This window comes from Cynocephalus volans, chromosome 1 (genome assembly GCF_027409185.1).
Source record: "Cynocephalus volans isolate mCynVol1 chromosome 1, mCynVol1.pri, whole genome shotgun sequence".
Classification (NCBI taxonomy): Eukaryota; Metazoa; Chordata; class Mammalia; order Dermoptera; family Cynocephalidae; genus Cynocephalus; species Cynocephalus volans.
In genome coordinates, this window is record NC_084460.1 from 83,174,941 (window position 1) to 83,196,600 (window position 21,660).

General features: G+C 37.6%; 1 protein-coding gene across 2 annotated transcripts in view; it reads right to left on the reverse strand.

Annotated features, from left to right (window-relative positions):
* Nucleotides 1–21,660, reverse strand: part of VEPH1 (ventricular zone expressed PH domain containing 1) — a 214,706-nt gene that overhangs the window by 109,946 nt on the left and 83,100 nt on the right. The window lies entirely within an intron of this gene.

Below are 21,660 nucleotides of genomic sequence, written 5' to 3' on the forward strand. Positions count from 1 at the left end.
TTCTCATTAGCCTATGTTGCCAAGTCAAAACCTCTCAACTGCCATTAATGATCTGACCGCACACATCCACCTTTGCAACTATGTGACTTGCTAACTCCTCTCGCACAGAGGTGACATGGTCAGTAGTCACAAAGTGAGCCTTGACCCTGGCTCAGATGATGTCAACATACCCCTCTGGTGTTCAAGGTTTACTTCCTTTCTCACTCATTTATTCACATTAGGCATCTTTCAACATATTACAGTTTTTATGTGATTTGTCAAGTGAGTAGATCATGTTATCCAGCTTTAATCAGGCTAACTCTCACAAGTAACTTAAATAGGTTCCTTCAAAGAAACTGATTATTAAGGACAGTATAAATAATGCAGCCATGAGTGAGTAACAAGAAAATGGCTTTGCTGACATATCTCCCATGCCTATTACAACTCCTCATCAGTCATATTTTAAGGTAACATGATCTAATCCAACATGACTAGAATTTAGCCAAAAACATTCAAAATTGTTAATCAGGTTATTTGAAATGTAGATTTGTACTCAATAGAAATAACGATATACCATTAATAAATAAAATCAATCTAAAATATGGTTTAGTTCATTTTTAACTTCTCTTTTAAAATCTTATTTTTGTGTGCGCATATTTAAATTTTTTTTATAATGTTCTTGTAGTAGAATATATATATAATCATAAATAAATATATTTTGGAGGTTAAGGCTCAAAATCCTTCTAACTTAGAGATGTGCAGATCTAAATCACTCTTCTGGTTAAGAATTCCATTTTACCTTTTGTTCTAGTATTTGAGGTACTTGACTGCACTTGATCACCTGCTTACTAAGGCTTTTATTCAGTCACCAAATAGGTACCGCATGCTCATAATATGCCTGTGCTAGACTCTAGATGACAAAGGTGCATGGGAGGATGTCCCTGCCTTTAAGGGACTCACAATCTCCTCTTTCACATATCATTCCCTAATGGTTACACATGCCAGTCAAGGCTTCTGCAGGGGCTGCTTTTCATCCATCAATCATCAACCTTGCACAGAATTGAGCCTTTAGATTCTACACTGAGTGCACCTAAATTCACTGATTTAAGCAAAACTTATATGCTAAAATATGACATTACAAATAAAGTATGCAGTTGCAAAGGAATGATGTGTTTTATAAGAAATACTTACTACAGAGACATTTAAGTAGTGACGTTCCCTAGTCTTTAATACTTGATTTTCAAAAACTCCACATACAATTGCACTGGAACACATCTCTCAAGGGAGTGAGGTACATTTGGCAACCAAACCTTTAATTATTTTTTAAGTCCTACTAGGACATAACACTCTATATGGGTGTGTGGGACAGAGGCTTATGCTTCCATGAGCTGGACAGGTAGTTGAAGAGAAATTAACTCATTAAAGGATAACAATATTAGATGAATGAAAAATAAAGACCATTGGAACAAGTTCCTGACAGCCCCTATTTCATACTTTGGCTCACACAATTGCCAGGTGGCAGAATGACACTTAAATACTCTCAGGTCTAATACATTTTATGCAACATAGATACATTTATTCTTACAATGCCTCCATGTGTGAATTCACAGTATGTGACACATCACAGGGATATTTTCTATTCCACATTTAAAGGCAAAAGCTGGATGTGGGGATCCTTACCATATGCCAGGCCCCATTCTAGAAGTTAGGAAACAGCACTGAAGAAAAAGGACAAAGATCCCTGCTATCATAATGAGACAGGCAGACAAGCAAAATACCTATGTAAAATATATAGTGTGCTGAATGTAGAAATGCTTCTCAAAGGAAAATAAACCAGGAGGGGAAGGAAGTCTGGAGGATGGGAAGGAAGTCTGGAGGATGGGAAGGTCAATGTTAAAAAGTGTAGTCAGGTCACATCTTAGAGAGAAGGTGACATTTGAATTCAACAAGTTTTGGAACCTAAACCCAACATTTTCAGTAATGTTAGAAACCAATTATAGTAAAATTCATTATGCTTGATACAGGAAAGTAGGAAGATATAGGAATTGGGACACATGAGTTGTGACATTTTATCTACTGTTTGTTCTACTGAGGATGTAATTTCAAATTTCAGATAACTTCCTCAGCATCAGAATCAGATTCTTCTTTAGCATTCTTTAAAGTCATTCCCCAAGCATTTCATTTGCTTATCCAAAAAATGTCCCCATGGTTTCATTAAGAATCCTTTTCACTATAAAAATTAGCAAGGCTAGTTTTTAAAGCATATGTCTTCCTAAAGGTGAGGGTAGCCATGTGGATATTTGCTGAAATCAACATAATTCTGAATAATCTTCTGGCAGCCAAACTGAGCTGAAGGGAAAATTAATCACAGTGAAGGAAAAAGAAAAATTATAACTGCTCTGGAACTAACATATGAAACCAAGCCAACCTCACATCATTTATTCTAAAACCTTGGAGCACATCCATGTACCTCACAGGGGTAACAGATGTGATTTTGGATTAGAAAGTGCACTGTTAGGGCAAGAAGGGGGTTAGGAGACTTGATTTCTTTTTGGATTCATGATATTTTGTCTCTGAGGACAGTGACTGCATTTTTCTGCTTTCAGTTATCCCACTGTGGGGATAGGGTCAGCAGCACATGTATGCCTTAATTGTGGGCCAGACCTTATCCTTTCTGCTATGGTTTGAATGTATCCCCCACAGTTCATGTGTTGGAAACTTAATTTCCAATGCAACAGTGTTGACATGTGGAACCTTTAAAAGATGATTAGGTCATGAGGATCTGAGCCCTCATAAATGGACTAATGCTGTTATTGTGGGAGTGTGTTTGTTATCTTGGGAGTTGGTTTCTGATAAAAGAATGAGTTGACCCTCCTTCCTCTTTTATACTTGCCCTCTCTTTCCCTTCTGACTTCTGCCATGGGATGATGCAGCAAGAAGGCCCTAACCAGATGCTAGCATCATACTCTGGGACTTCCCTGCCTCCAGAGCAGTGAGCAATATAAGTTCCTGTTCATTATAACTAACCCAGTCTCATATATTCTGTTATTGTGACATAAAATGGACTAAGACACCTTCTGACACAAATTTATTCTTTATTATTAAAATAGTAATAACCAACTCCCAGAGAGCACTTAGTCTAAGTGCCAAGACTAATCTACATGCTTTGTAGGTATTTACTCATGTATTCCTCTGAATAATGCTCTGAGGTAAGTACTACGATCACTGCCATTTTACAAGGAAGAAACTGAAAATAGATAGAAGACTAACTTGCTCAAGGTCACATGTCCCCTCTGTCTCTAAATCTGTACATTCACTGGCTATGCCACCAGCCCCTCTCATCACAAAGCACAAATTCAGAGGTGCAGGCAGCCCCTCTTCCACATGGGTGGCCCACTATAACCACCACCAGAGCCAATGCTGCTGCAAGGTTGGTACATTGCCACAGTAGTGGCCTCAGCCACTGTGAAGGCAGCCTGCTGCTCACTCAACTGCATTGACACAAGGAAAATCACAGGCAGAGACTGGAAAAAGAAGAGGCTGTCTCTCTCCTCAAAGTCCACTCCAGAGTAACAGAAGAAGCAACTGCTATACCAGATGACCAGACATCAATGTAGAGATACTAGAAATATGAAAAACCAAGAAACTATGACACCACCTAAAGAATACAGTAGTTCTCAAACCAGCCCATAGAGCAGGAAACCATTGAAATGACTGAAAAGAAATTCTTAGCAACAATCTTAAAAAAACTCAATGAGATAAGAGAAGACTCAGACAACATAATGAAAAGAGAAAAAATATCCAGGATATGATGGAGGAAATTTACAAAGAGATTAATACCTTAAAAAAGAATGTAGCAGAACTCCTGAAACTGAGGATTCATTCAACAAAATAAAAAACACAACCAAGAGCTTAAGCAGCAGGTTAGAACAAGCAGAAGAAAGAATTTTTGACCTTGAAGATGGTATTTTCAAAATAACTTGGGCAGATACAAAAAGGAAAGAAGAATTTTTAAAAATGTAGAAAATCTAAGAGAGCTAGCAGACAACCATAGTGCACAAACATCCAAATCACGGTTGGTCCTGAAAGCGAAGAGAAAGGAAAAGGCATGGAAAACCTATTCAACAAAATAATAGTGAAAAACGTCCCAGATATAGGGAGAGACACAGATCTTCAGATCAAGGAGGCTCAAAGATCCCTGAACAGATTCAATCCAAAAATGTTCTCTCTGAGACACATTGCAGTCAAACTGGAAAAGCTCAAAAACAAACAGAAAATCCTAAAGCAGCAAGATAAAAGCATTAACTAACCTACAAAGGAGCCCCCCTCGATTAACAGCAGACTTCTCAATAGAAACTCTACAGGCCAGAAGAAAATGGAATGATATATTCAAAATACTAAAAGAAAAAAACTGCCAGCTAAGAATACTATACCCAGCAAGGCTCTCCCTCAGAAATGAGGGAGAAATAGTGTATTTCCTAGACAACAAAAAATGTGGGAGTTCACTACCACAACACCAGCCCTGCAAGAAATTCTCAAGGGAGTCCTTCATCTGGAATTCAAAAAACAATAATCACTACCATGAATACACAAGAAAGAACAAAATCCACTGATAGAACAAAAATGCAAATGAGAAACAGAAACTAAATCTTACCACCTCAAAAAGCCAATGAACATAAGACAAACAACAAAAGGGGAAGAAAGGAACAAAGATATTTAAAGATGCTTAAAACATCCAAACAAAAATCTATAAAATGCCAGGAGTAAGATAATATTCTTCAATAACAACCTTAAGTGTAAATGGATTAAGCTCCCCACTCAAATGACAAAGATTGACTGACTGTATTAAAAAGCTAGACCCAACTATATGCTGTCTTTAAGAGATTCAACTCATCTGTAAAGACACACAGAGACTAATAGCGAAGGGATGGAAAAAAATATACCATGCAAATGAAAACCAAAAATGAACAAAAGTAGATATTCTTATGTCAGATAAAATGAACTTTAAACCAAAAACCATAAAAAGAGACAAAGAGGGCCACTACGTAATAATAAAGGTATCTATCCAGCAAGAAGATGTAACAATCATAAATATATATGCATCCAACACTAGAGCACCCAGATATATAAAGCAAACACTATTAGGTCTAAAGAAAGAGGTACACCTCAATACAATAATAGTAGGGACCCCAAACACCCCTCTCTCAGCACTAGACACACTATTCAGGCAACAAATCAATGGAGAAATACAGAATTTAAACTACACTTTAGACCAATTGGACCTGGCAGATATCTACAGAACATTTCATCCAACAACTACAGAATATACATTCTTCTCATCAGCACATGGAATATTCTCCAGGATAGACCACATGTTAGGTTACAAATCAAGTCTCAGCACATTTTAAAAAGTTAAAATCATTCCAAGTATCTTTTCAGATCACAATGGAATAAAACTAGAAATCAACAGCAAGGGAAACTCTGGAAACTATACAAACACCTGGAAATTAAACAACATGCTACTGAATGACCTATTGGTCCAAGAAGAAATTAAACAGAAAGTAAAAAAATTTCTCAAAACGAATGAAAATTAAGACACATCATACCAAAACATGTAGGATACTACAAAAGCAGTACTAAGAGGGAAGTTTATTACAATAAATTCTTTCATCAAAAGAATAGAAAGATTTCAAATAAACAACCTAATGTTACACCTCAAAAACTAGAAAAACAAGGAAAATCCAATCCCAGAATTAGTAGACAGAAAGAAATAATTAAGATCAGAGCAGAACTAAGTGAAATAGACACCCCCCAAAAATGATACAAAAGATTAATAAAACAAAAAGTTGGCTTTTTTGAGAAGATAAACAAAATAGACAAGCCATTAACTAGGCTAACTAAAAAAAGAAGAGAGAAGACCTCACTAACAAAAATCAGAAATAAAACATAGACATTACGACCAATACCACAGAAATACAAAGAATCATTAGAGACTATATAAACAACTATACACCAACAAATTTGAAAACCTAGGGGAAATGGATAAATTTTTGGACACATACAAACAACCAAGACTGTACCAAGAAGAAATAGAAAACCTGAACAGACCAATAACAAGCAACAAGATCAAAGCAGTAATCAGCAGTCTCCCAACAAAGAAAATCCCAGGATTGGAAGGCTTTACTGCTGAATTCTACCAAACCTTTAAACAGGAATTAATACCAAGTCTCTTCAAACTATTCCAAAAAACTGAAACAGAGGCCATTCTCCCAAACTCATTTTATGGGGCCAGCATCACCCTGATACCAAAACCAGCCAAAGATACAACAAAAAAGAAAACTACAGGCCAATATCTCTGATGAACATGACACAAAAATCCTCAATAAATTATTAACATTCAAAGTACAGCAACACATCAAAAAATTATACACCATGATCAAGTGCAATTCATCCCCAGGGATGCAAGGATGGTTCAACATATGAAGTCAATAAATATGATACACCACATCAACAAAATCAAGCACAAAAACCATATGATTATCGCAACAGATGCTGAAAAAGCATTTGTCAAAATTCAACATCCCTTCATGATAAAGACTCTCAGCAAATCACGTATAGAAGGAAAATATCTCAACACAATAAAAATCAGATATGACAAACCCATTACCAGTGTTATCCTGAATGTGGAAAAGCTGAAAGATTTTTCCTTAAGAACAGGAGCAAGGTAAGGAATCCCACTCTCACCAATCCTATTTAACATAGTATTGGAAGTACTAGCCAGACTAATCAGGCAATAGAAGGAAATATGTGGTATCCAGATTGGAAAAAATGAAGTCAGACTGTCACTGTTTGCAGATGACATGATCCTATTTATGAAAAAACCTAAAGACTCTACCAAAAAACTCTTAGAGCTGATGAACAATTTCAGTAAAGTTGAAGGATACAAATCAACATGCAAAAGTTAATAGCATTTTTAAACTCCAACAATGAACTAGAAGAAAAAGAAATCAAGCCCATTTACAATAGTCACCAAAAAAATAAAACATTTAGGCATCCATTTAACGAAGGAGGTGAAAGAGCTCTACAACGAGAACTACAAATCACTACTGAAACAAATTAAAGATGACACAAAAATATAGGAAGACATTCCATTCTTGGATTGGAAGAATTAACAGTGTGAAAATATCCATACTGATCTATGTATTCAATGTGATCACCACTGAAATATCAATGATATTCTAAGAAATAGAAAAAACAATCCTAACATCATATGGAACAACAAAAGATCCTGAATAGCCAAAGCAATTCTGAGCAAAAAAGGTAAAGCTGGAGGCATAACACTACCTGATTTCAAATTATATTACAAAGCTATAGTAACCAAAACGGCATGATGCTGGCATAAAAACAGACACTTGGACCAATAGAACAGAATAGAAAACCCAGAAATCAATGCACATACATACAAACTGATTTTTGATAAGGGCAACAGGAGCATACATTGGGGAAAGGACTGCCTCTTCAATAACTGGTTCTGGGAAGACAGACATCCATATGTAGAAGAATGTAACTAGACTGGTACTTCTCGCCATATGTGAAAATCAACTCCAAATGGATATAAGACCTGAAACTATATAACTACCAAATGAAAACAGGAGAAACAATTCAGGAGGTAGGACTGGGCAGTGGCTTTTTTAATAAGACCCTAAAAGCTCAGGTTTTAAAAGAAAAAATAAACATATGAGATTATATCAAACTAAAAAGCTCCTGCACAGCAAAAGAAACAGTTAACTAAGTGAAAAGACAACCTCCATTACGGGAAAAAATATTCTCAAACTATGCATCCAACAAGATTAATATCCAGAATACACAAGGAACTCAAACAACTTAGCAGTAAAAAAAAAAAAAAGTAACCCTATTAAAAATTGGGCAAAGGAGCTGAATAGGCATTTCAAAAAGGAAGATAGATGAACAGTCAACAGACACGTGAAAAAATGCTCAACATCACTAAACATCAGGGAAATGCAAGTCAAAACCACACTGAGAGATCATCTCACCCCACTTAAATTGTCCATTATCAAAAACCCAGAGTAACAAATGCTTGCAAGGATGTGGAGATAGGAGTTTCCTCAAACAACTACAGATAGAACTGCTGTACGATCCAGCAATCCCACTGCTGGGGGTATACCCAAAGGAATGGAAATCATCATGTTGAAGGGATACTTGCATTCCCATAGTAATCCCAGCTCTATTTACAAAAGCCAAGAGTTGGAACCAATGTAAATGTCCATTGATGGATGACTAGATAAGGAAAATGTGGTACATATGCATAATGAAATACTACTCTGCCATAAAAAAGAATGAAATTCTGCCATTTGTAGCAACAGGGATGAACTTAGAGAAAATTATGTTATGTGGAATAAGCCAGGCACTGAAAGAGAAATAGTGTGTCCTAACTCATAAGTGGGAACTGAAAAAAAGTGAATAAATTTAAAAAGGAAGAAAGAAAAATACATCATTCACAATAATTTATTGAACTTTCAAAAAGAGAGAACAGAACTGAGGCTATCAGAGGTGGCAAAGGGGGAGAGGGATGGGTGATTAGTGAGAAGTTGGTAAAGGCTACAAAAAAATGATTAAACCATGTAATGATCAATATAGTAATAAAGAAAAAAAAAACACAAAACCTAGCACTATCAGACCTTTTAATTTAGTCCTCTCTCACTTATGTGATGTGTCACTTCATGATGGTTTAATTTCATTTCCTTGAAAAATAATAATGTTGAACATCCTTTCTTGTTTATTGGTCACTACTATATCTTGTTTGAAGATTCTGTTCACAACTTTTTCCTATTATTATTTTTTTTTATTACTGAGTTGTAGGACTATTTAATATTGTCTTCCATTTTGTGGCTTAAATTTTCTTTATCTTAATTGTATCCTTTGAAGAATAGAAGTTCTAAATTTGGATTGTCTACTTTATTGATTTTTTTTCCTTTTATTAATGCTTTTGTGTTCTATATAGGAAATCTTTCCTTACACTATGGTCACATACATATTCCTCTATTTCTCTAGAAGGTTTATATTTAGTTTTTATGTCTAGGCTTGTGGGTCATTCTGAATTAATTTTTGTGAAGTAGAATCGAGATTCAATATTTCCTATATGATCCTCCAGTTGTTCCAGTACCATTTGTTGAAAGGACTATTCATTACACATTAGAAAAACAAAAACAAAAACAAAACTCACCCACGCACATATTTTTTCACTCGATTTTTCTGCATCTTGTTCATCATCAGAGATATGTAGTCCTTTCACTGAATTATTTTTTAATTTAGTTATATATATATCATACACACTCTGTAAATATAAAATAGATCAGTAGTTCTCAAACCTTTTGGTTTCTGGACCCTTTTACCCTCTTAAAAATTATTGAAGACCCCAAAGAATTTTTGTTCATCTGGGTTATATGTATTGATATTTACCATATTGGAAGTTAAAATCAAGAAATTAAAAAATTAATCCATTTAAAAATAACAATAAGCCTACTACATGTTAAATACATAGCATATTTCTATGAAAAAAAAAATTTCCAAAACAAAAAATTAGTGAGAAGGGTGACATTCCTTTACATTTTTGCAAATCATTTTAGTAACTGCTTAAATGAATGCCAGCTGTAGTCTCATCTGTGTTTGATCTGTCAAATCTGACCTCACATAGGTAATGTGCTTGGGAAGAGGAGGGCTATTTTCTGAATAGCCTTGATAATTGTGGATATTCTTCTTGGGTACTACACCAAAACTCAATAAGCAGTAGTTTCATAGAGGTTGTTTGCAATGTGCAACAATAGTTAACTTTTTGTACCCTATCACGTTAAAATTCACTGGTATGGCATTTTGATTGGATATTTTACATGTGCCTGGTTTTGTAACATTAAGCATTGGTCATTTGGCAAAATATTGGTTCACTGTGTTAGGCATTTCTTGCAAATATTGACGCATTTCATTATAGAGTATCAAAAACATCCCATTTGTTAATATCACCACTAATCTCACCAGAAAATTCTTTACATATTGGGAAACTGTCAGGTTTACAGTGGCAGATACAGATTTCCCAAAATCCTAATTTTCACTTGCAAGCTCAAGTTATATCATTGGCAACAAATACTAGTATCAGTAGTTTTGCTTGAAGTAAAAGTCTCACTTCATTCATTTTCCAGATAATGTCTACCAAGCAGCCCCAGACAAATAATCATAAGCTGTCAGTCATTTTTTTAAGTAAAATCTGTTCCCTAAAAAAAATGGTTAGTCCACTATGGAAAACAGTATGGATGTTTCTCAAGGAACTACAGATAGATCTTCCATATGGTTCAGCAATCCCACTTCTGGGTATATACCCAAAGAAATGGAAATCATTATGCCAAAGGGATACCTGCACTCCCATCCCATGTTCATCACAGCTCTGTTTTCACAATAGCCAAGACATGGAACCAACCTAAATGTCCACTGATGGATGACTGGATAGGGAATAGGTGGTATTACATACAATGGAATACTACTCTGCCATAAAAAAATGAAATTTTGCCATTCACAACAACATGGATGAGCTTGGAGAAACTTATGCTGAGTGAAATAAGCCAGGCACAGAGGGAAAAATACTGCATGTGCTCACTCATAAGTGGGAGCTAAGAGAGAAAGAAGGAAGGAAAGAAAGACCACTGTGGTGCGATGGACTTGCAGAGGGAGAGAGCAGACCTAGGGATACAAAGTGGAGTGGAGGAAAGGGGGAGGGGGAGGGAGTTGGGGATCATTGGGTGGGAGACATGGGGTATAATCACAATTTGTGGTAACGGGCCTGCTGCCAGTATTGACCTGGCCATCACATCTTGGGCACAAGTGGTGATGGTCAGCTTCGTACCCCATGAATATTCATAACTAATAAGAATAATAATAATAAAAGGGGTTAGTTTGACAGATAGGCCAATGGCACAAGTGTTTTTTCTTAAGCCAGCCACTGTGTGTCTGTGTTTCAGTAGGTAGCAGAAGGCTGAGCCAATGTGTACTTCCCTCCTAACCACATGGAGTGTTAAAACGACGTGTGCTCAGGGTTGAGATTTAATAAAATTAATCATTTCTACTGCTTCATCAAATTAGTGCCTCTCTGGGTGAGGGGTTGGGGCGAGAAAGGGAGTGGAGTGATTTTGCCCCCCAGAGGACAATTGGAAGAATGTCTGGAGACATTTTTGGTTGTCACAACTGGGGAAAGGGCAGGAGGGCTAGTGGAATCTGGTGGGTAGAGGAGGCCAGAAATGCTGCCAAACATCCCACAGTGCACAGGACAGCCCCAACAACTCAGAACTACCTCGCCCAAAATGCCAATATTGCCAAGGCTGAGAAACCTTGAGTTAAGTGAAATTGGCTGTTTGTTTGTTTTTTCCCCCTCTCCTGCAGATGTGTGTTGATGAAGAATATGACTGTGAGTGGTTTGGTGTCACTGTTCTGATTTGTGCTAGGGCACCAGCAGTTTTACCCACCACTGCTTTGTTCTATCAGTGCAAATGTCAGCACAATGAAAATGGTAAATGATGTATTAGTATTATGATGAGAATAACTTTGAACTCACAAAGGGTCTTGGGGTCCATGGACCACACTGAGGACTGATAAACTAGAATCAAGGGTCAGCAAACTTTTCCTGTGAAGGACTAGATAGTAAATGGCTTTGCAGGCCATATGGTCTCTGATGTGGGATAAAAGCTTCAGGCAATAAGTAACAAGTGAGTGTGGCTGAATTTGTCCACATGCAGTAATTTTCTGACCCCTGAACTGGCTTATACGCTTGTAGAATTGCATTGGCCATATTATTCATTTTTATCATTTTGTTTTTTAAATGTCGCTATTCGTGTCTCATAAAGCTCCTCTGTTATCTTTTGTCAGGATAACAGAACCCAACGCAGAAAATGGCCAAGAAAGAATGGGGACGGGCCTGGTTACAATGATGATAGTTTCCCTGTACTAAGCATCCACTACGTGCCTGGTGCCTGACATCCGCTTCCCCACTGAATCCTCACAACATCTTGCAAAATGGGTATCTAGATGAGGATGCTGATGTCAAGAGGGACAATAACTTGACTGAAGTTACACAGGTAAGATATGCGTAAGCGGCAGCACCAAGATTGAATCGAGACCTGTCTGACTCCAGAGTCTGAATGTTTCTACTTTCCCAGGACTGGTAAACACCGTTCAGTGCAGCCCTGTGTGCAGCAACCCTTCTTTCTTTCTTCCACCCATGGCAGCATCACCAACTGATTACAGCATTCTTCCCTGCTGAATCTAGAAGCCTCCTGAGACCCTTTCTCAACACTGTCCTCCTTGTGAGTGGTTCTCAGTCCGTGCTACACGTTAGAATCACCTAAGAAGCTGTTAGAACAATTCTAATACTGAGTAAACCCTTCCCATCCCAGTTCCTATTTAATTTCATTAAAATGGTGGGGTCCAGGAATAGAGATTATTTAGGCATGGATTGCTTTACATTGAGACAAACTTTGGATGATTTCTGCCTGTGTTCTTTCTAACCTATATAAGTTTGAGCATCTTATTTGGCCCATTTGAGCTCAGTTTCTTCATCTGTAAATTGGAGCTAGCAGTTCGGTGGCAGATACTTTTGACCACCTGTCAACAGTCATATCTCATCCTGTCACCTTTTTCTCTTATCGGTAGGACTCCTATCTTGCCACAAAGTGCAAATAATAGCTATTCAATTTATCAGGCTCCTTTGCAACTAAAGGGTGGATATATGACTTAATCCTGGGAATTGGACCCGTGGTGAAGTTTTCTGGGGGTGGGAAATGGCTGAAAAATGTTTTATCCCCAAATAAAAAGAGGTGGAAGAACACATCCCTTTTCTGTAACCAGTCATTGTTGTATTTACATGTACTGCCTGGATTGGTGGCAGCTGTCTTGCAAGCGCGAGGAGGCATGTTTATGGAGCCAATTAAAATATACTGAGAATGGCGAAGAGAGGATGGAAAGAACCTGTCATCAAAGGTCCTTGATGACGTTGTGAAACTTTCAAACAAATCTTGGACCCACCATGTCTTCCAGGCTTCTTGTTATGAGATAATAAAGGTTCTTATTGCTGAAGTCAGCTTTAGTTGGATACGTTATCACCAAACTCATCTTAGCCAACACAAATGCTTCATGATGTTGTTGGGAGGAATAATAAAATAATAACTATAAAAGGCCTGGCATAGAGTAGGTGATTAAAAGAATGGTGGCAATCAGGTGTTATTAGAAGTATTATTTTTAACATGATCTGATACCAGAAATACCAATGAATGAAAAAAATAAGAACCTGAGTGTTTTACTGTGAAGATTATTGTTTTGAATGACAGGCATACTATCTGGCACATAGTAAATATTCAATGATTCCATTGGTTTTGACATTATGGAATATATGCTACATATGAAAGACTACATTTAAATATATGTAAGTTATGAAACAGAAGATTGTCAATAACATTGAAGGCATCTGTGAGCCCCTCCCTTCCTATCTCCCTTCCTTCCTCCAAGATCCCTTGCAGATAAACCAATATGAGGTTTTAAAAGCATTGTTAACCAGTGGGAATCACTCTGGAAGAGGTAAATTTATTTCTTCCTACTGGAGGTATATGATTCTTTGTCCTATTATATTGGAGGTGTTTGGCACCTCCTATTGTGTTATTTGTCCAGAGTTTGACATAATGACCTTTAAAATAAAATTTCAAATGCTCTGATTGACTGGTGGGCTTACAGCCACTTTCTTTAGAAAATCCAGAGCCATAACTGAGACAAAGCCACTAAAGACATCCTAGTACTGTTTTTCTGTTGGATTCAGCTCGTCTGTCGGAGCAACGTGTTAAGTTTCTCCACCCCGGCCATGATCAGGACTGCCGAACTGCACCCACTCTGGAGATTTATAGCTCTCACTCTCAAACATCTTCTAGCAACAGCCTAAATAGTTCTACTGCCTAAAATCTTCCCTCAAAAAAGAGATGTGACTAGGTTTTGGGGTTTTGAGAAGCTTTCTTTACTGCATGCAAAGTAGAATTGGCGAGTAAGGAACTAGCAGGGAGAACAGTGTTGACTGTTCAAATTGTCAATACATGTGAAAAATTGTCTTTGGATAAATATTAACAAGGAACATTCTACCTTCAGAGCATGGAAAGGTGGCAGCAGCATGTAAAGCTCTCCAGCTGTGCCTCATGCATCTGGGCAGGCGTGTTCTGTAGTATGGTGGTGTATAGTGTGGGCCCAGAAGCTCCTTCCTGAATTTGAGTTTGGCACTGTGACTAACCAGTCATAGACCTTGGGCAAGTTATTTAACTCTCCATGGCTCAGTTTATAAAACAGTACCTACTTCGCAGAGTGGTTGTGTGGATTCAATGCGTTAAAAACATAAAGCATTCAAAACAATGCCTGGCACATGGAAATGCTAAACAAATGTTAGCTATTACTATTTGAGTGTCAAAAATCCCAAATGTGACTAAAAAAATATGTGAGTTATCACAAAAACTAAAATGAGCCATCTCAGAAGCTATATAGTCCCCTAATTTTTCCCAGATAATTTATTTTGTGAATTGATAATGGCTTGGAAGTTCTAGAAATGTCCAAAACCCCAAAACCAATTCAGAATAAGCAAGTGTGAACCACTGTCATGGTAACCTGCAAAAAAGTTTACCTAGAAGTGAAATATGCTCAGCATTTTACCAAGAAAGCCAATTTCCCATTTTAAAAATGTTACGTGATGAAATAAAAAATTGCAACTTAAAATTTTCTTAGTGTCCTGAACCCAATTTGAGCTCATCATCTACAGATATTTAGATCTTTAGATCTTTTCACTCTTTACAATTATTCCCCAATCTTTTAAAATCTTTTCCGAATTCTGAAATAAAAATATTTTATCAAAACATTTTCAATTCTATAAAAAGTTGCTGTTATTGAGGTAAGGGTCAAGCTCTCCAGTAATCTGTAAATTCCAAGAAAATTGTACAATTAATAAACTTCATTCTTTAAAAGTATGCTACCCAGGCAAGGATATGCTCCCCTAGCATATCCTTAAATATTAAAATATTAGCATAAAGATATAAAGTAAGTAGACATCAAATGTTAGTTTATCATATTCAAAAGCTGAGTTCATTTTTTTTTAACAGAACACTGAGCAAGATGCCTGAAATCCTTTTTTAATGGACCAAAGCAGAGAATAAATAAAGAAAAACCTTGTTAATATCTCTTTTAGGTAGATAATCCTCCAACTTTGAGCTGATTTTTAAAATAGAATTCCAAAAAGTCACATTCTTCAATTTTTCCTTTTATCTTTTGGTCATGTCTCAATTTTTCTGTCTATTAGCTTGGGGTAACTGAATATATTTCTCTATCCATTGATAAATAAAAACTCTATGAGAATTGAAACTTATTTACATATTCTAAATGATCACTTAGTCAAATATAAAGGGAATAAGTTCCCATTCTTTCTTTGTTATTTTTTATTCAGTTTGCATGGTTTCAGGGACACATAATTTCTTTGGGCACTTGGGAGAGTAATAAATCATGCTTGCTAAAACAATGGTGTCTGGGCAAAACAATTTTTAAAAATAAATTGCAGTGATAAAAGTTAAGAAACAGCTGATGAAACCAGATGTATCCTTTGTTTTGTATGAACCTCAAATTTTGTAGAATGGCAAAAATTAAGGATGAATTGGACTCAGTTCAACTCTATGCATTTGGCACAGAATGCTGAAGTAAACCCCACCCTTGTAAAAGAAATATAATTTTTGTATTTATAAAACACTATGACTTGGGTTTATTTAAGTATGGAACTTACTATATCTTCCTCAAAAAGATGTTTGAATGGAATTAATTTAGTATTTAAAACAGAAGTCAGAGAATACAAGAGGTGGCTTAACTTTATGCTCATGCTATTTGAGACAATAATGTGACTAAATAAATTATGCCTTCAGCTTGATAGAATTTTTTTAAAGAATAGAAAACTGGACATGGTTTGCTGTCAAAGAAATTTTTCCAATTTCCAATTAAAAATTTTTCCCCCAATAGCATTCAGTGTGGCCAACATCTATATTTAAAACCCCAAATTCTTCTCTATTTGTGCTGAGAGTTTATTTTCCAGCATCTTTTCATTGCATTGACTTCCAAAAACTTCCAGACCGTAAAGCCTGTAGAAGGCCATCTTAATTTGAGCTTTGAACGTCGTGTTATTCGGTGGTTTGATAAAAGATTTAGAGGTTCTATAGTTCAGATTTATTCTCTAAAAACGGGGGGCTTGGGAACTTAGCCTCTTAAAGGTAAATCTTTTGTGTGGGCTCCAGACACTCAGAATGAATTGCACTGAGCCAGAATTTCTTCTCCCACCACACCACAGTCCCCTCATGTAAATGACCTCTCACTGATTATCCTGGACAATGGCTCCACTATTTCTTTGGCTTCAATTAAATACACTTTTTGAAAGACCACTGGGGACTTTAGCATTGAAAATTTTATAGAGAACTCAAAGAGGCAGCCCATCTTTAATTACACAATATCTGTTTAGCAAATGCGGTGTAATCACTGAGTGGGAGGAAAAAGTAACCACAGGCCTTCTGGCCCAATCATGGAAAGCATTTTGAAGAAAGATGCTTGTTATGGGCCCAAAAATAAAGAAATGAAAAAAAAAAGGAAAAAGAAAGAAAGAAAGAGAAAAAGAAACATTGTATTTGAACCTTTTGCCAGGAAAAATAAGTACGTGTTTTTTGCTCATTAGAGAATGGAACAATATGGTAAGATTTAACTCAGTTGAACTACACATTAGCTACATAGAATTTTCCATAATTTACTGATTGTATGACATAATTAACTCATTACATAATTAGATGCAAGGTGGCTTTATCTTTCTTTGCACCTACTTATTTTCAAAAGAAATAGCCCGAATGTTTTATTTATGGTAGTTGAAATGTAACTCTCAAAATACAAGTTAGCCAGAAAGATTTGGGTGAGTATTATTTTATTACTTATAGGAAAGAATGAAATGGAAAAATGCATTTTGCTAAAGTGTAACCTTGCTTGGGATTGGTGATTTACTTAGCCAGGAAAGCTTAAAAAAATATTTCTCTGGGATCTTCCCACCAATCCCTCCAACACTCCCTTTTTTAGTTCCTGGATTTCGCCTTGGGTTAAGTTATTGGTCTCATAGCAACTGCGTTTTTGTTGGGAACTGCTTTAACTGCTTTCTAGAAGCAGGGAATGAATGAATAAGTGAATGAATGAATGAAAGAAAGAATGAGTGAGTAAATGAATGGAAGCAAATTGCAGCTAATAGGATGGGGTTGTAATGGTCTCTTTGGCGAGGGTGCTCTCAAAAGAAAAAGTTTGAAATATGATTTCCCAGACACAAAATTACTCTGCAAATTGCTCTCTATTCATTTATGAGCTCATCTTTATGTAAATGGTGGCAACAGAATAAAACAGTTTAGAATTTTTAGATAGGGTTGTGTTGAGATCATGAATGGACCTATGGTTTAATCTTACCATTTCTCAACAGAAGAACAGAAAAGTCATCTTATTGTGTCTACTGTCCCCATTGTATTTACTGTACAGAATACTAAATTTCATGTGTCTTGCCTTTGAGATCATTCTTACTTCCTAAGATGGAGGTAGGTAGAATAATTCACTTTAGATTTGTTTATTACTTAACAAGAAATAAAGTGATGTTACGATACCCATCCCATTGTAATTTCTTATGTGCTATCTACGTGTACTCATGTAGATAATGCCAGTCATCCTGGTTAATACTAAAAGCTATAATGTGTGAACATTTCAGTGTGACAGTCCATTGCTGATAACCCAACTGTCTGATACGTCTTTTCTTAGAGGGCTTTAGTTCAGTCCATGTGAACCAGTACCAAGTTTCCAACTCTGCTCACTCCAAAATAAATTCAGGCTTAAATTTTCTGATAAATAATGAAGAAGACTGCAATGTAAATATAAGTCCAAAGTAGTAGAGCCTTGGCTTTGCAACAAAATTCATCCACCTTCAAATATTCTCTTCATATTTTTTGAGAGTACATTTGTAATAAAACTTGACATCATGGTGACGCCACCTCTGTATCAAATCTTGCAGGGAGTTTTGGGAATGTTTCCAGATTCCACTTGAACTATAATAAGTCAAGTAGCATTAGAAATATCAAAATCAAAACTTAAGCAATAGGAAAATCTTGTATATATCCTCTATGATATTCTGTGTGAAATCATTGATTAGGAACATCATCCCCCTTTCTACAGGAGTGGGGATGGAGTGAGAAATTCTAGGAATATTACACAAGAAGTATCAACACTTCAGTTTTTGCCCAGTGAAGGATCATTTCTAAGTGAATAAAAAACTAAGCCCCTATCAACAGCACAGGGGTTGAATCCTACTCAACTCTGTACTTCCTACAGGTCCTTGCACACAGCAGGTTGTGATAAATGTTCATGAACTGTATTATAAATAATGCAATAATGGTAATGTTCCCTGAGTTCCTCTTTATTCCCACATTGCCAAGGCTAAAAATTTTTAAAGATTATTGATTATTTACATATAAAAAAATGGATCTTGCAAAGAAAGCAATGGGAGTATGAATGTGTGTGTCTGTAAACATACATGCATCATGCATGCATATACATATGTGGGCATGTCCAGCCCTCAAGGGGTGTCCTATAGCAAATAAATCCTGTAGGACCTGGATCCTGGGTGCAGTGCTTTCCAAGTGCATATGCATCAGCTGGGATCTTGTTAAATAGTAGCTTCTGATTCATGTTACTGGGTGATGCCCAATGCTGCTGGTCCAGGGACCACACTTTGTTTTACCACACGGGAAGTAATCTGACAGGTCCTGAAAACCAGTGCCCATAATTGACGACTGCAGCCCAATGTCTATAGTTTTCCTGGCCCTCCTCAAATAAAAACTGCCATGTCATCAGATGCCATCTACTAGTACAAGACACTGATGTTCAGTCAAGTTCCATCCTCTACATAACAGTTATCTGGTGGCCCATAGATACTTACTTGCCAACTATGAGCCCATTACTTAGATGCATAGTACTGGTGTAAGAGGAGGTGTAAGGCATGGTTTCTCCCTTCAGAGTACTTACAGTGGGTTGGGAGTGAGTGCATTCATACACTAAATAAATGGAAAGCAAATGAAACCAAAAGACAATCAGATGCTAAACTTGTTACAGAGCACACTCTGAAATGTCTGGGGAAGGGAAGACTACAATGACCTGGGGAGCTTATAGAAATGCCTTTGTCTCAGATCAGGTTCCTTAGAAACAGACCCTGAGATGCTTTGAGTGTAACTTGTTTATTTGGAAACTACAGGAAACCAGTAGGGGAGTAGAACAGTGAGAAAGAGTAGGAGAGCAGCTCTGAAAGTAGCCTAGGAAATTCTGAGGAAAGATTATTGCATTTGAGGGGTCAGGGAGTTGGGGTATTTGCACACCAGCTCCCATGATTGGTTGAAAGCTGCTGGGGTGGGCAAGCATTAATTTCTCACCATGTGTGTTAGCAGAATGGCATGTGAAGTTGGGGAAAGCTTTAAGACAAAGGGATGCTAGCAGTTGGAAGTAGCTGGCTCTTCCTGAAGTGATTTAGGTCTGAGGGCTATGGCAGGGCAAGGACTGCTGTGACAGTCATAGAAGAGCAGCAAGCTTTGAGCTGGAATTAGCAACTACTCCATCCTCTTCCACCCATCTGCCACCACTGCCCACTGTCCTTTCTGACAAACCCAGGGCTCATTCACCAGGCTCAGGGCTGGAAAGGCACTCACTAAGTGATAGCCTTCTGCTTTTCTTGCAGCAGGCGCATGCCCACTTCCTTCACAGACACCAGTGTGAGAAAGTCACATGGTCCCCTCTGGAAAGAGGAAGAACAGATGGGGGGACCATGCTTCCCATTTCGGGGGTTTGATCCCGAGGGGAGACTGGTCAGGCAGACACCCCTTCCATGTGCTGCTGAAGGGTTGTGGGGCTTGCCATCCTGCCCCAGCTCAAAGGGGAAAACTGAGGGCCCTCTGTGCACTGGGTCAGTTGGCCCAAATTACAGTTGATAATTACAAGATATTGTTGGAAATTGTTGCAACATGTAACTTTTGTAACCATTATTTACTACTCCACATTTGCAACTACTTGTGGGGACTGTATGTCCTGTTACCAGCTCTTTAGTTTCTTGGGAACTCTGAGAGACATAGGATCACATTTACTTGTCTGCACCATGAAGGGAAACAAAACACTGTTCCAAGATAACCTGGGATCCAGTCATGAATCAAGTGAGAGAGAGTAGGTAGAAAACAGGACTGTCCGCTAATCCATAAGGAGTTTTCATAATCTGGCCCCAGTCTGCTGTCCAGCCTCAGTTCTCTCCCTCCCCTCCATTGTTCATCCTATGCTCCAGGCACTTATCAGCTTCCAGAAACCTCAAGCTAATTGCCATGGCATGTGATGTGACTTCCCCGTGGAAATTTTCCTCCTCTTCCCCCAACACAACCCTATCATCCCACAAGTCAAACTTTTAACACTCTCCCAAACCTCCCTTGCAGGATGACTTACTTCCTTCTAGGTCCAATTCAAAATTCAGTAATAGCAAGTACCAAAAGGAAATTCTAATTTTCTGTTTGTACATCTGCCCTGTCCCCATTCACTGTGAGCTCCTGTAGGACAGGGACCATGTCTTTCTCCTCTCTGTGTCCCCATCTCCAGCTCTGGGTCTTGTACCCAGAAAGAATCAGCAACCCAACTCTCTATCATTGGGGGAGGAAGGATAAGGAATATCAGCACTCTTATTTGAAAATATATTTTGTATATACTTAAAGTTTGTTTTTGTTTGCTTTACACTTTGTAAGAAGTTTATTGATAGTGTTATTTACAGTTACCACATAACCTGTTTAAGAGAGAAAAACCAATAAATCTATTTTCATTTGTGAAAAAAAATATATTTCCCCGTTGCTGACAATTTTGTGATATTAAGTAGCAGCAAGCTGGCACCACCCAAGGCTTGAGAAAATGAATCCCCAAAGTCATGAGCCCACCAAAGTTTTAATAGTATTCATCATCCTTGGGGAACTGTTGGTTTTAAGTCACAGGTCCCTCCTCTTGCAGAATGGCCTCCAGCTTCTTTAGCCTTGATTTGCAAGTTAAAGGTGCAAATCATCCATCCAGCTCCTATTTCGCAGGATGTTTTTCAACAGTCAGGATGGAGACAGTAATGTGGTTCTCAGTTGCTTTTGTCATTCTTTTCCTTTTCCTCCTGAAAGTGTTTTTGTAGGCCTGCCGGATGTCACAGAAATGCGACCTGGGCAAGATGTGTGTCACTTCTTTACTTGAAAAGTGTCCATGACTCTGAGCCCAGAGAGGATGTAATAAACACACCCTGGTGCTTAGCCAGCATATTTCAGCCAGTTAGAAAAACAAGGCAGAGGGCACAGGATCTGACAGCCACGATGGCAGCAGTTGCACTCAGGGGCACACCATTTGAATCTCCACAGGTGCAGGCTATGGGTCTTCAGCTAAGGAAAAACAAGTGGCCATAGCATCCTTCCACGTGCTATGAGATCATTTGTAAAAGCATGTGAAAGCATCTCATCTCTGTTTCCACCCCTAGGTCTGTTGCCTTGTAGGTCTGGCATG